Below are 14335 nucleotides of genomic sequence, written 5' to 3' on the forward strand. Positions count from 1 at the left end.
CTTCATCACCTAGAGAGAGAGGCTTGAGGAGACTTTTTTTTTTTTTTGAGTTGGAGTCTCACTTTGTCGCCCAGACTGGAGTGCAGTGGCCGCTCCCGGCCACCGCAGCCTCGACCTGCTGGGCTCCGGCGATCCTTCCGCCTTCCGAGTAGCTGGAATTACAGGCGCGCGCTACCACGCCCGGCTGATTTTTTGATTTATCGTAGAGATGAGGTCTCGCTGCCCAGGTGGGTCTCGAACCCGCGGACTCAGGCAATCCACTCACCTCAGCCTCCCAAAGGCGTGGGATTACAGGCTGAGCCACCGAGCCCAGCTGAGGAGACTTTTTAAAGACGTGGTCACATTCATAATACATGCAAAACATAGTGTGCTAGCAAAGAGATCATTTAGGAGATTATTGAAAGAGCCTAGACAAAAGATGGGGAAGATCTGGACTATAGACCATTATGAAGATGGAGACTGTATCTTTTATTTTGCATTGCTTAGTGTAATGTCTACATAGAGCTGACACGATACATTTCTGTTAATTGTGTATACTTAAAAATGTTCGCTATTGTTTGCAACATTTAAAACTCATTTTGCTTAATCATTTGTAGCTCTTTATATTAGCTTAAAGGTAAAAAAAAATTAGAAAAAAATGAATGCATTTTGCATATAAAATGGCCAAACAGAAGAATTTTTCTAACCCCATAATTGTATTTTCAACATTATAATCTACCTAGTGAGGATAGTAATTACACATTCTCTGGAATTCTTATTTTGAACTGGAAAATGTGTCCCAAACTGACATAATCTTATTTCATTTGTCACTAAAAAGCTGAGACCCAAGAGTAAAGAACAAAACTTGCAATAACGAGAGAATGATTCTTAAGAGAAGCTAGCAGACTGTTTCTATAATTACAGTCTCAGTTCTCCTTATAATAAAAATAATAGATCTAATGTTATGAAAGCATAAAGGGTGTTTAAATTTTGTGTATGTGTGTATACTCCTGATCATAAAATATAAAAGCAATGGCTATTCATTATGACAGATACGGAGATTATAAAAATGTACAGAGAAAAAATAAAGATCTTATATGATCCCACCATCCAGATATAATCACTGTCTACATTTTGGACTATTTCCTTCCAGTATTTAATGGATGGTGTTTATATAAAAAATGGTAATAGAGTCACCCTTAAATAAGCCCCAAGTTCAAAAGCTTTGAGTATTGTTGACTGTTGCTTCCTTCACACAAAAATCAAAAATACACTTTGCAGGCTATGAAAAGTCCATGTCTATTTCTATACAGTGATATGTTTACAGAGAAGCTAAATGAAATATTTTGCTTTTTACTTAAGGATTAGGTCTCGTAATGATCGTGCTGGAATATTCCATGTGTTAAATAAAACTTTTCTATTCCACGGTATCTGATTCTGATACTGGCCGATTATGTAATGAGCAAATCATGACTATCAGAGAAAGGCTATTAATGGAGTGATTTGGGGATAATCACAGAACGATTTTACAGACCCAAAGCCCTTAAGGCCTCTCATGGTTTTGTGCTCATGCTACATTTAGTCCCCCGGCTCTTGAGTGTGTCTGTTGAGGAAGTCTAACCCTGGTTGCTTAGAACAGCAGGATTTCTGAGGCCCAAATCCCAAGAGTGCCTGGAATTTCAGGCCATGTAGCCCAAAGAAAGTCAATAAGCCTTCCTGTATCTCTGTTTCATAAGTAAGATGATAGCAATGGCTCAGAGAATTGAAGGAAAAACAGTGATGGCAAAGCACTTTGCAAATACAAGTTCTTAATTGACTGGTCATTAAGGAAACCTATTAGGCAATGATGACTCCCTGGGGAGCGTCACACTTTCCATCTAAAGTCTAAACACAAACAGCCTGTTCACACAAGTTACGTGGGTGTAACACCAACACCTTCCTAGATAAGAGGCCTTGTTCAGAAAATAAACTCATCTTTCGCTGGGCCAAGACATCAGTGTCGACGAGCAAATGGGCCAGGGGTCCGACAATACCATCCCAAGGCCCGCCAAAAACGGACTCTTCAATAAAGACACGTGTGGTCGGTGATGGGTGGCAGAAACTGGCCTCATGCTACCCAGAATGCTAACGATGACAATAGCTAGTATCTGTTGGGTGTTCAATGCCATTTTACTTGCTAAGTGCCTAACAGGCACCAAAGAACTTCCAAAGAACTCTATGAAGGAGATACTATTATCCTCATTTTTACATACATAAAAAAATGAGACATCAAGAGGTGAAGTTACTTCCCTGTGATCACACAGGTAAATGAGTAGAGTCAAAAATCCTAATGGATGGAAGGAAAAAAAAAAGAATTTAAAAATGATGACTCCAATAGGGGAGTCGCCAACATATTATGTGAAGTTGGCAGTGCAAACCTGGCATCCAAACTTGGCAAAGAAAGCACGAAAGAGGAAGGCATGGACCAGTCTCAGACAAATAGTAGAAAAGTGAAAAAGCCAAAGGAAGGCCAGGGAAGAAAGAGAAAGGGAAGGAAGGAAGGAAGGAAGAAAGAAAGACGGGAAGAAAGGAAGGAAGAAAGCCAAGAAGGAGCAAATTGAGTTTTGAAAAAGAATCTTTTTTTTTAACATCATAACCAAGTAGAGGGCTTTACTATAAGCACGCATGTAAGGCACCTTTGTAATTCTTCACTTTGTTTATTTCTATTTATTTATTTTTTTTTATGAGTTGGAGTCTCACTCTGTCACCCAGACTGGAGTGCAGGGGTATGCTCATGGCCACCACAGACTCGACCTACAGCCTTCCAAGTAGCTGGAAACTACAAGCATGCACCACCACACCCGGCTATTTTTTTTTTTGATTTATTGTCGAGAGAAGGTCTTGTCAAGTTGCCCAGGCTGGTCTCAAACTCATGGGCTCAGGCATTCCTCTCACCTTGGCCTAATTCCTCACTTAATAGGCTAAAGAAAAAAAAATACAATCACCTCATATAATATTTTCCAGTTATATTTTGTGAATGACATCTAGGTTGACAACAGATATTCTAAGAAAGGAGTTTCTGGTATTAAATAAGTTAGAAAACTATGCAGTATCTCCTTTTGGGAGTCAGAACAAATGCATCAGTTACATGCTCCAAGAAGCTCTGATATAAGAAGTCTGTTGTTTGTTTATTTAACCCAATGTTTTAAACCTCATTTAACTACAAATTCATTTGTTTTCTCAGAACACATTAATATTCTGTGGAATGGGTTTATGAAGGACTGATCTAAACAGAAGCTAAAATACTGAATTTTAATATGATTTGGTATTTATTCATGATTGCGCTTGAAGTGGCCATTTAGAAATAATATTGTTTTTAAATGTTAATAGGAATTGTTATAGAGAATCATTACAGAGAATGATGTGAGGAAATGCCATTTTCCTTAGAAAGATAAAACCAGAAATATGCAAGGTAAGCACAGCACTAAAATGAGAACCAGCATGATAATAAAAACCTGTGGACTCTTTGCAGGTTGAGATCACGCCTGAGGGAAGAGAAAGAGCTCCAATCACACCATCTGACATGCCCCTGCTGATGCTTTTTGCCAATGCCATGCTGGCTTCATTGAGTCTTTTCCCCTTTTCTGACTCATGCACGGACAGACCTGATTTCCCCTAAATTATTTTTTGCCACAGCAGAGACAATTATTTTTAAGGCAGATGGAGCTACATAAAAGAATGGATGCCATTTCCCAATCTAGCATAGAAGAACAGAACTTGGAGGTTGTGACCATCACCCTCTCCTCCCCCCGGGGTCCCCAACCCTCGTTTCCAGCCCAGCTGCACTTTGCCGTTCTGTCCAGGAGAGACTGCAGACCTGCCCAGATGGAGTCTCTGGAATCTGCTCCGAGAGAAAGATCTATTCCCTCATCGTGCGTAACTGGGCTTTGCCCTGCGAGTCCTGTTTTTCCGTTGAGTTCACGCTTGTCAATGGTCAGAGTGGGCTGTTAGGAAGACCCTGCCGCCCACGCTGTGACTGGCAGTTAGCATTTTCAGGCTCCAACTGGCTTTAATAATTAGAATACTCACCAGATACATTTAACACTGAGATAATAAGGGAGAGGAGGGGAATATTTCCTTGCAGATGTTGTCAAGGAAACGCGGTTTGATATTACAGACACATTTCCAAACATAACTAGAGAAAACATAAAACCAGGGTGAAATCATTTGCACATATGTATCCACAGGTTGAGTATCCCTTATCCAAAATGCTTGAGACCAGAAGTATGCCAGCCTTTGGATTTTTTGTTTTTGTTTTTGTTTTGGAACTTTGTATCTACCTAATGAGATATCTTGAGAATGGGACTCAAATCTAAACACAACATTAATTTATGTTTCACATATACCTTATATACATAGCCTGAAAATAATTTACTATGGTGTTTTAAATCATTTTGTGCATGAAACAAGGTTTATGCACACTGAATCACCAGAAAACAAAGGTGTCACTACACTACCACCCATGTGGACAGTCTGTTCTTTGGTATCACCATCATTCTACAAGCTGAACTTATATGCTCCTGATATGCAATTGTTTTCTTATACTTATTCACACAAGTGCTTTACAATAAAAACGACAGCCTACCATCCATACAGTGAAAACACAGTGTGTTCAGGGTAATCACTCAGCACAGAAACATGCTCAGAACAGCTGTGTCAGCTGTTAAACAACACCAGCAACCAACACCGGCAGGCTTTTGGTCTCCACCTACGACAGACAATGTGCTTTAATTGAAAGGTTACGTTGTACAGGCGCGTCCTGGGAGGACACGAAATAAACTCTGTGATTTGACTGCGACCCATCTCATTTGGTCAGGTGTGACACTTTCTGTTTGTTATGACATGCTGGAGCTGGAAAAGTTTTGAATTTTGTAGCATTGTAGTTTAGAATTTTCAGAGTAGGGATGATCTATGTTTTAGTCAGGGTTATCCTGAGAGACAGAACCAATAGGAGACAAAGATGATGGGCGAGAGAGAGAGAGAGAGAAAGAAAGAATGAGAACAGATAGGTCGACAGACAAGAGAGGACTTATTGGGGAAATTGGCTCATGCCATTATGGAGACCAAGAAGCCCCAAGATAGGCCATCTGTAAGTTGGAGACCTAGGGATGCCAGTAGCACGGCCCAGGTCAGGTCTGAAGGCCTCAGGACCAGGGAAGCTGCCGTGAAGGTCTGCGAACTCAGGGGGCTGATGGTATGAATCCTGGTGTTCAAAAGCCAGGAAGCTTGGAGTTCTGACACCCAAGGGCAGGAGAAGGATGTTCCAGTTCCAGGACAAAGAGAGGAAATTCATCTTTTCTCTGCTTTTTTGCTCTGTTCAGAACCTCAGCCAACTGCGTGGTGCCTGCCCACGTGGAGGGTGGATCCTCCCTCCTCGGTCCATCAACTCCCACACAGACACACCCAGAAACAGTGCTGTGCCAGCCATCTGGATATCCTTTAATCCAGTCAAATTGACACCCGGAGGTATCAGTCACCGTGTAAAACAATTTTCAGCTTACCATCAATAACACATACGCTATCTAACTTAATCATTTAAAGACCCCTGTCAGGTCAGCGTTTCTTACACTGTTTTATTTATTTGTATAATAAATATTGATTCAGAGGATACTCTGTGCCGAGCACTTTGACAAGCACTGTGTATGCAAAGTTAATACGTTATTTCTTGCTTTTCGAGATGTTTTCATTTTGACTGACGAGATTGGTACAAAATTATAGCAAAATGCTTTAGGGCCTAAAGAAAGGTGAGTAGTAGTTAGCCTGTCTTCTGAGACCAGACCAACTGCCCCTCCCTCTGCAAGCCACTGTTAACAGGGATCAAAAGAATGTCTTATGCTCAGAACAGGAATGCCCTTTGGCTTGCCATAGATGTAAGTCAAGTGGCTCCACATCTCTGTGTGTTCTTCAAAAACCCTCCTCCCCCAGCCCTCCCTGCTTCCAAAACAAGCCGAGTCGCCACCACTCTGTTCCTTGAAGCCCTCAGAATGGGATGATCGCTTTTTGCCTTTGGTTCTGCTCCTACAATAAACGCACAACGCCCAGGCCCGGATTTATTTCCTGGACTCTAGTCGTGGTCTAGCTCTCTGAGCTTTGGGATCTGTCAGTCATTCTGTCCTTGAGAGTGTCACACTAGAGATTCTCTCTCTCTCTCCTTAGTAATCAGTTTCTTCTCCTGATGCTAAACTCCTCGAAGAAAAAGTCTACACTTTGCTTTCTCTAAGTATTCTATTCTTTCTTGAAACTGCTCTATAATAAGATTTTTCCGACACTTACTGTAACTGCTCACATCCATTACGAATGAGTTCCACATTGCCAGGGCGTTGTGGTCAGATCGCTGTCCTCATCTTTACTTGGTATATCAGCACCACTGGGCACAAGGGATCCTTTTCTTCTCTGTGATATACTTTCTTCTCTTGGCTTCTGATGCTTTCCTGTAACTAAGTGAATGTGTCCACCCAGTTCCCCTGCTCTTTCAAGGGCTCCACATCTTGAAGCACATTGCTTCTACAAACTCTTTCCCACTAACTCCATGGGAAGCCAAGCCAGGCTCATGGCTTGAATAACCACCTACGTGCTGATGACTCCAAGTCTCCAGCCCTTGAGTGCAATCCCTTGGTCCTTTCACATATATCCACCTGCTTGCCTTCAGATACTCTTATTTGTTTAAGATTTTAAAATATTTCAGGCAACCAAATCTACTTTTTCTGCAAACTTTTCCATTGGTAGGGACCAGGTTCATTCTTTCAGTTCTTCTAATTCTTCAGGTCAAAAGTCCTAGAGTCAACCTGTATTCCTTTCTTTCTCTAGATTCCAATTCTAATTAGTCAGAAAATCCTGTCATTTCTACCTTCCAAATGTGTCTAGAAATAGATCACTTCTCATCACTTCTGATATCAAGCACTCAGGTCCAAGCCAGTCTTATTCCTTGCCTACAATGTATGCAACAGCATCCTTCCCTGTAACTCTGATCCAACAGTACACTCCAACGGCTCATTCTTTATAGAATAGTCAGAGTATTCCTGAAGCCAGATCATGCTCCATGCCCCGACCACTTGAGAGGCTTCTAATATCACTCAGAGTGGAAACCGAAGGAGCTCAATGGGAGAACTTTACACCTGGTCTCCCGTGATCCCAGTGACCACACCACCCAACACCTCCCCTCGCTCAGTCAGCATCTGCCATGTTAATTGTGTTGCTGTTTCTCAAATGAACAGGCCTTCTCTGAGATCACATTATATGATTACGTTATGCAAAACACATTATATGAATCAGAAATCCTCAATTTTGTCATCTGGCACTCTTTATCCCATTCACCCTGTTTTATTTTATTTTTTCTCCATTACACTTTACACAATCCAACAAATTACATTCATTAAAAAATGTCTGAAATTCTCCAATAGAATGTAAATTATTTAATGCAGAAACTTTGTTTCATTCTCTGCTGCATTCCCAGCACCTAACTTCGCACCAGACTTCACACCATACCTAACTTCACACCACACCTAACTTCATACACTAGAAAAGTGCCTGGCACATAGTAGGCACTCCATAAATATTTATTAAATGCACGAATGACTGTTAACACAGAAATGTCTAGCCTCAGCTTCATCCTTTCTCCATACAGTTGCCAGAACTGTATGTCAGCTAATTGCCTATAGAACATTTCCAGCTGGGTTTCTTAAAGTACCCATAAATCAAGTCTCTTCCTTGGCTGCTTATTTTATCGTCTTTCTTCTTTTATTCTCTTTCATATTTCCATCTTAATTAAGGGCGTCCCCATCCAATCTGAATCTAGACAACTCTCTCCTTCATTTCCCTTCCACCACCTGGTTTGTCAGCCAAGTTCAGTGAGTTCCACCTCTCCAATATCCCTCAAGTCAGTTTTGTATTCTTCAAGTTTCACTGCCAGTGCCAATGTTTGGGGACTCATTATTTTTCACCTAGATATTTATATCATTTTAACTGGTATCTCTGGCTCTCTTCCCAGCTCTTTCAAAACTATCCTTTACACTGTTGACAGAATGACTCTCAGAAACACAGGTAATGCTTTGCTCCCTTTGTTCCCACACCATCCTTTGTGTATTTTCATTCAAGTACTCTTCACAGTGAATTTCAATTAATCATTTCCTAATTGCAGTTTCTTCCAACCTGATAACACACTACAATTTACTAGCAGAATCGTTGTAGTGATAAAATGACTCAACTAAATTTTCAGGAAGTGAATAGATTCTAAGTTTTGTGATTTCTACTTCAGGACACTATACACTCACACACACACACACACACACACACGCGCACACACACGCACACACACCAACTTCTCCAACTAAGATTTTGTTTAGGTAATATTAAATAGAAAAATTGAGATAATTATTTAACCAGAGAAAAATAATTTCACTGTTTCATTTAATTTTCTTGGCATTTCAGATTAAGATTTATTTATTTATGATGTAATTACTTGTTTTCTTCTCCATGAGAGTTCTGATATTTAAAATAGTACCTGGCACATGGTTGGTGCTCAGTAAATATATACATATTTTAATGAATGAATAATTAAGTGAATAGTTTCTTGTATGCTTTCAGTTTGAAATATAATGCATATTTGAAGCTTTGTGATTAGTGTTTCACCCTAGGAATTTCACACTATTGGCCTCCCATGTAATGTGTATTGACACATGTGTTGACATAGGGTTTTACATGTAAAAGGACAAGGGCAAAAAAATGCATCTTCAGTAAACAGAGTTTTACTCCTCTCTCCATCCCAAATTTTATGTGCCATATATTTCTATGTTGCACCTGGAATTTATATTTTAGTTAAAACAGTTACTCTATGTGGGTACACATATTACATACATATATGTTTAAGTAAATGTATATTTGTGATTAATATGTTGATAATCAAAATATGTATACTCATAATTTATTCACCTTTCTTTGCAGGTAAAGGAAGTCTCATTACCATAGGTCTTACTTGGCGTACAATCTAAATAAGAACGGTAAGTAAAACGACATATTTCTCTCCTTTTCCCCTAGTGTTTGATTTCTTGTGTGTTGCTTTATTTATTTATTTATTTATTTATTTATTTATTTATTTATTTATTTCAGTTGGAGTCTCACTCCATCGCCCAGACTGGAATGCAGTGGCCACTCCCGGCCACTGCAGCCTCAACCTGCTGGGCTCTGACGAACCTTCCGACAGAGCCTTCCAAGTAGCCAGAGCTACAGGCGCACACTACCACGCCCAACTCATTTTTGATTTATTGTAGAGATGAGGTCTCGAACCCGCGGGCTCAGGCAATCCAATCACCTCGGCCTCCCAAAGCACTGGGATTACAGGCTGAGCCACCGAACCCGGCCGTATTTATTTATTTTTTTAAGTTTAAGAAACCAAGTACATATTTATTTCCATTCCCTCTATAACTGGATGGCTTAATAAATCCTACATATAAACGTACATATATATTATATATATATGGTTTATTTAAACATATGTAATTTGCATAGGTAAGGATAGTCCTCTTATCATTAATCAATAAATAGCTCTGAAAGAGCTGAGGACATGCCTGTGACTATCCAGGTAGTAAAAATTATTAATATATTAATTTTACATATAATAATTCCATTTGTCATTAGATTGATTAATGTTAATTATTACTAATAATTACTGAACAACGTTTAAAAAACACAGTTGCCTAAATTAGTTATTTTTCCTCCAGAATTGAAGTTATAGTCCTCAAGGAAAGTAGAGCAAAGTTCATTTTAATTCTTCAAAGTAAATCAGAAGAAAAGCAAAAGAACTGACAAAAAAAAAATCAGACTTTTGGCAGGCTCTAAATCCAAATACAGGTGAATATGTGATTCTTTAGGAAATAAACAAGAAATGCCACCGTCATAAGGAGTGATATAGGAAGAAATTTGATTTCCATTTATATTGAACAGAAGAATCGAAATGGCAAGTCTTGAATACAATATTCAAGGGCAAGGTATTTCTAACTCCCAGGGCCAATGTCATCATGATGGTTGCTATTTCGTACTTTTACTTTGATAATCCTGGATTTAATCTGATCTTCGTTGAGCTATGGATGATTTAGCCACATCTATTTTCCTAATCCAACAAAGCATGATCCCAAAGTTAAGACAATACTGAATGATCTATAGAAGGAGAGTACCATTTTTATAAGCCCTGAGCAGAGCACGGAAATTCCAGATAATGGTGACAAATAATGTCACATACTGGTATTCAATAAATTACAGACAGGCGTGAAGCCAGACCTTAACTCAGAGAACAGTAGAGAAATATCTAACCAAGCAGACGATGGACCATTACTTAGAATAAGCCTGAAAGTTATGATCGAAACCAGTGGAAACAAGGGATCATAAACCCAAATGAAAGATGAAACAATTGCAAAACAATACCAGCAACTACAAGTTGACAATAGCCATGTCTACTAGTCAGAAAAAATCACAGCAACAGTGCAAACAACACCAGAAAGCAGTAGACAGGGTAATACTCAGGATCAGTTTACCTTTTGTTCAAGAAAACGAGCCACATTGGTCTGCGCTAGGTATGTAATAGATGTTTAATGAATATGTTTCCTATTTAGTAGATAAAATTGGTGATGGGAGGGAAAGTTAGAAAGATGATCTAACATAGCTCTCACAATTTTATGGTAAGAGACATGTTTGTTTTATCTGGGGGATTTAAATAGAATTCTTTTAAAATCTCTTTTATCCAACGTAACGAGAGAACTTACATGCATCATGGGAACATAAATATTTCTTATTACCAATTGAACCATGTTGTCTCTTTATGTCTTTAGTATCCCTAGGAAAAAACTTAGTAATTAACTTATGGTGAACATCAGAATGAATCAATTAATTAATTAACAATGAGTTAAGCTAATACATACTGAGGATTATCTATGTACAAGACACTATAATTTCTAAATATAAAGAGATGAGTAGGAAGGGAAACGGATACATGATTGCCATGTTCTCATGTTTGGAATCATGTAGAATGCAATAAAATATTACCAAAATACAGAGAGTTGGATGACTTGCTGTGCTTACACTTGCTAGGTAGACTCGAGACCATGTGAAGGCTTTTGGGGGCATGCTCTTTTCAGCTGAATCTTGGAAGTTAAGTCAAAGTTAGGCAGAGTGACAAGAGTTGACAAGGGCATTCCAGGCTGATGATCAGAATGTACAGTTTTGTGGCACAAATATTTCTGAGCTGCCACAAAGTACTGGGTACCATGTTATATGCTAAGCATACGAAAATAAATAACACATAGCCCTTGACTTATAGAAATTTCAAGTCCAGTAAAGCCAACTGACTGAGAAACAGATACTTAACAAACAGATATTTAATCAATAAATAGATGTTAATTAATAAACATATTTAATAAAATAATAGAAGTACAATTTATCATTTATTGGGCATTAGCCCTATGCCGGTCACTGACATAAACACTTTATATTTGTTACCTTATTTAACTCCCTACCGCCCACTTTCTAATTTATGAAACTAGGGTTTGGGAAGGTGAATTTGCTCAAGGACATACAGCCAATAAGACGTGGAGGTTGGATTTCATCAGAGAATACCATCCTCTAGAGGAACATAGAAGAAAATAGGATTCTTCTAAACAGATTCTGGAGGGTTCATAACCTGTCCTTCTAAGTTCATTTTTTATTTATTTTTGTAAAAACAGAGTTTAAAGAAAAAAGTCATGCTCAGTAGGTTTATTTGGAAAGTAATTACATCACTAGAAGCAGCTATGAACCCTTCTTTATCTACTATGAAAAGACACATTTCCATTATCTTTGTTGTTGATATATTTGAGGAGTTTAAAATATCTATTATTTGTATCTTTAGCAGTTTTCATCTCATTTTTCCATTTAGCTTTTCTGATTTCTATCCTGGCAATCCTTTGTTATGTTCTGACATTTCACCCACTGGACTAACTTTTGCTTTTAGGGGTCCTCTCATCTATAAATCCATCTTTGGTATCATTAAAAAATAATCAAAATCAAATGACATTATAAATTGAATTTGAGGGAGAAGCATCTTTGAAATTAGATACAAAATTGTAGTCTTCAATTTTTAACTCCAGTTACCGGCAAATAGCTTGATTACATGCCCTTGGAAACCTCCCAATGGAAGAGTATCAGTAGCCAAGGGCCACATTGACTGTCCCCTCCTAGACTACATGGCCAAGGGGGTCAAGTTCGTTGTTGCTGAGAATAAAGAGCAGCTAAATGAATATGTGCTAAGGAAATGAGTGGGGAAGAGCATATGGCCCCGTTTACGACTTTACACGGCTCTTGGCGGATTGCAGCAAAGTCAAAATGTCTACCCTGGGGTCCGATAAGCCCTTATAAACACATTCCCAATGCAAAAGTACGATTCTGTTTTCTTTGTCACTGTCTGTGTGGCTAGGGAGAGACAGAGAGTCTGAGTTTTTCAACTTTTTACTATACTATATTCACTGGAACTATGTGTGCAGAATCTCCGTAAAACAAAATAAAGCTAAACAAAACTCTACTTTCAAGGGAAGAAAAATTAAACATGCTAGGCTGAATCTGACAACAAACCAAAATGAATCCCATTAGCCAGCTGGACTTCTGAAATGGAGCAGTTAATCCTCTCATGCTGGCAATTCTTTTCCTATCTGTTGGTGACAGTACATTTTTGCGCAGGGAATATCTAAAAGCAGACAGCCTGTGTGAAGGGTGACAGGGGTTGAACTCGCCATTAACTGCATATGTGAGCTGCAATTCATCATCAATGTCATTGCCAATGACTGCATAGAAACATCAGTGTGTATAATTTCTCTTGATCTATGTGGTCGTTTTTGAGAAAATTACCAAAGAATTTTCAAATATCTTTTATTTATGCTGTCCATTTTGTAATATCATTAAAATTAATAATAAAATGTACTGTTCTAGTATTTCATAAGGGCTTAAATAATTTACAATATGCAATTAAAGTCTGTAATAATCTTGGAGAGAAGCTAATAAGAAACATGGAAAATACGAGTTGCTTCTGTATTTGCATACCATGAATCAAAAGCACGAGTTTTGCTACATGTTGAGAGTAAAAAAGTGGGTTCTCATAAATATTAGGTAGCCTGTATTCAAGAAAAATACTTTTTTTGCAAAATGATCGCCTTTACTGTCGAAACTTTGGGTGCATGAATAATAAATAGTGCACCATTTGCTTTCAGTCGTAGGAAATGCGTAGGAAACACTTGGGGATTTTATTGTTTAGTTACTCAAAGTTTAACCATAAGGTCACGTGATAGTCTCAAAAGATAAGTATGATTCATCGAAATTGCTTTAATGTTCTCACTAGTATGTGTATTTTAAGAATGTGCATATCGGACCAATCCATGAAATCACCATGAAAAAGTAAACCACAAATCCCAACAAACATATCCCAAACTCCCTGAGAAGACATTACTTAGTTAGGCAAGAGTAGCGGATTCTGTTTTCTCAGCTCTCCCTGCCATTTTCCTGCTTGCTACCATCGCCTCTTCCACCTCTACCAGCACCTACCCCATGTGAAATGCATGACATTCATTATCACCTTTTATTTAATTTTCACAATCGTTATACACTGTGTCTATTTTTCAAGGTGAGGAAACTGGTCCATGAGATGGGAAGGCAGCTCATGACCAAATAAGTGTCACAAAGCCGATTAAGCATTGATCTTGTCCCTCAGAGAGCTCTCGGTCTCATGAATGCAGTTGGCTGATGAGGCCAACCAGAGTTCAGTTAGAAATGGTGATGGAAGCCAAATTTACTATGCATGACTTGGCGTTTTCTTTGTTCAATACCCTCGAATGTTCGCTATTCTCTCAAAGTCATGCATCTGCTATGACTTACTGTCGTCTCTCTAAGCTGTGTTTGTGCACGTGCTAGCCCCTGTGTATGGAAGCTCCCTCTCACATCTTTCTCGTGCCTGAGTGCCTTTTTGAGCTGGATTCAATGCTCCTTCTGAGGTCGCTGGAACTCTCCGTGCATCCTTCCATCATGGCACTTATCACCATCCTGTTGAAACTAGTGTTGTTCGTGTCTCCTGCCTCACGACCTCACTCCATCTGAACCATCAGGTGGGGATGTGGATTTGAGATGTTTGAATTCCCACTGCTAAGCACATTGCTATGATGTCTTTATTTCTTGAATTATCCTCTTCTCTTGGTTCCCTTTTCCAACATGCCTTTTGTTCTCCCCTCCTTCCTCTCGGGCTGTTCTTTCTCTGTTTCCATGTTTAGGCTTTGGGCTTTGTTCCTTCTTCATCCATCCTCTCTCCAGC

General features: G+C 38.9%; 1 protein-coding gene across 1 annotated transcript in view; it reads right to left on the reverse strand.

The window, feature by feature from the left end:
- LOC103274562 (contactin-5) overlaps window positions 1–14335 on the reverse strand; it is a 517374-nt gene that overhangs the window by 190384 nt on the left and 312655 nt on the right. The window lies entirely within an intron of this gene.

The sequence above is a fragment of the Carlito syrichta genome, unplaced genomic scaffold, assembly GCF_000164805.1.
Source record: "Carlito syrichta isolate Samal-C Ts95f unplaced genomic scaffold, Tarsius_syrichta-2.0.1 Scaffold314806, whole genome shotgun sequence".
NCBI lineage: Eukaryota > Metazoa > Chordata > Mammalia > Primates > Tarsiidae > Carlito > Carlito syrichta.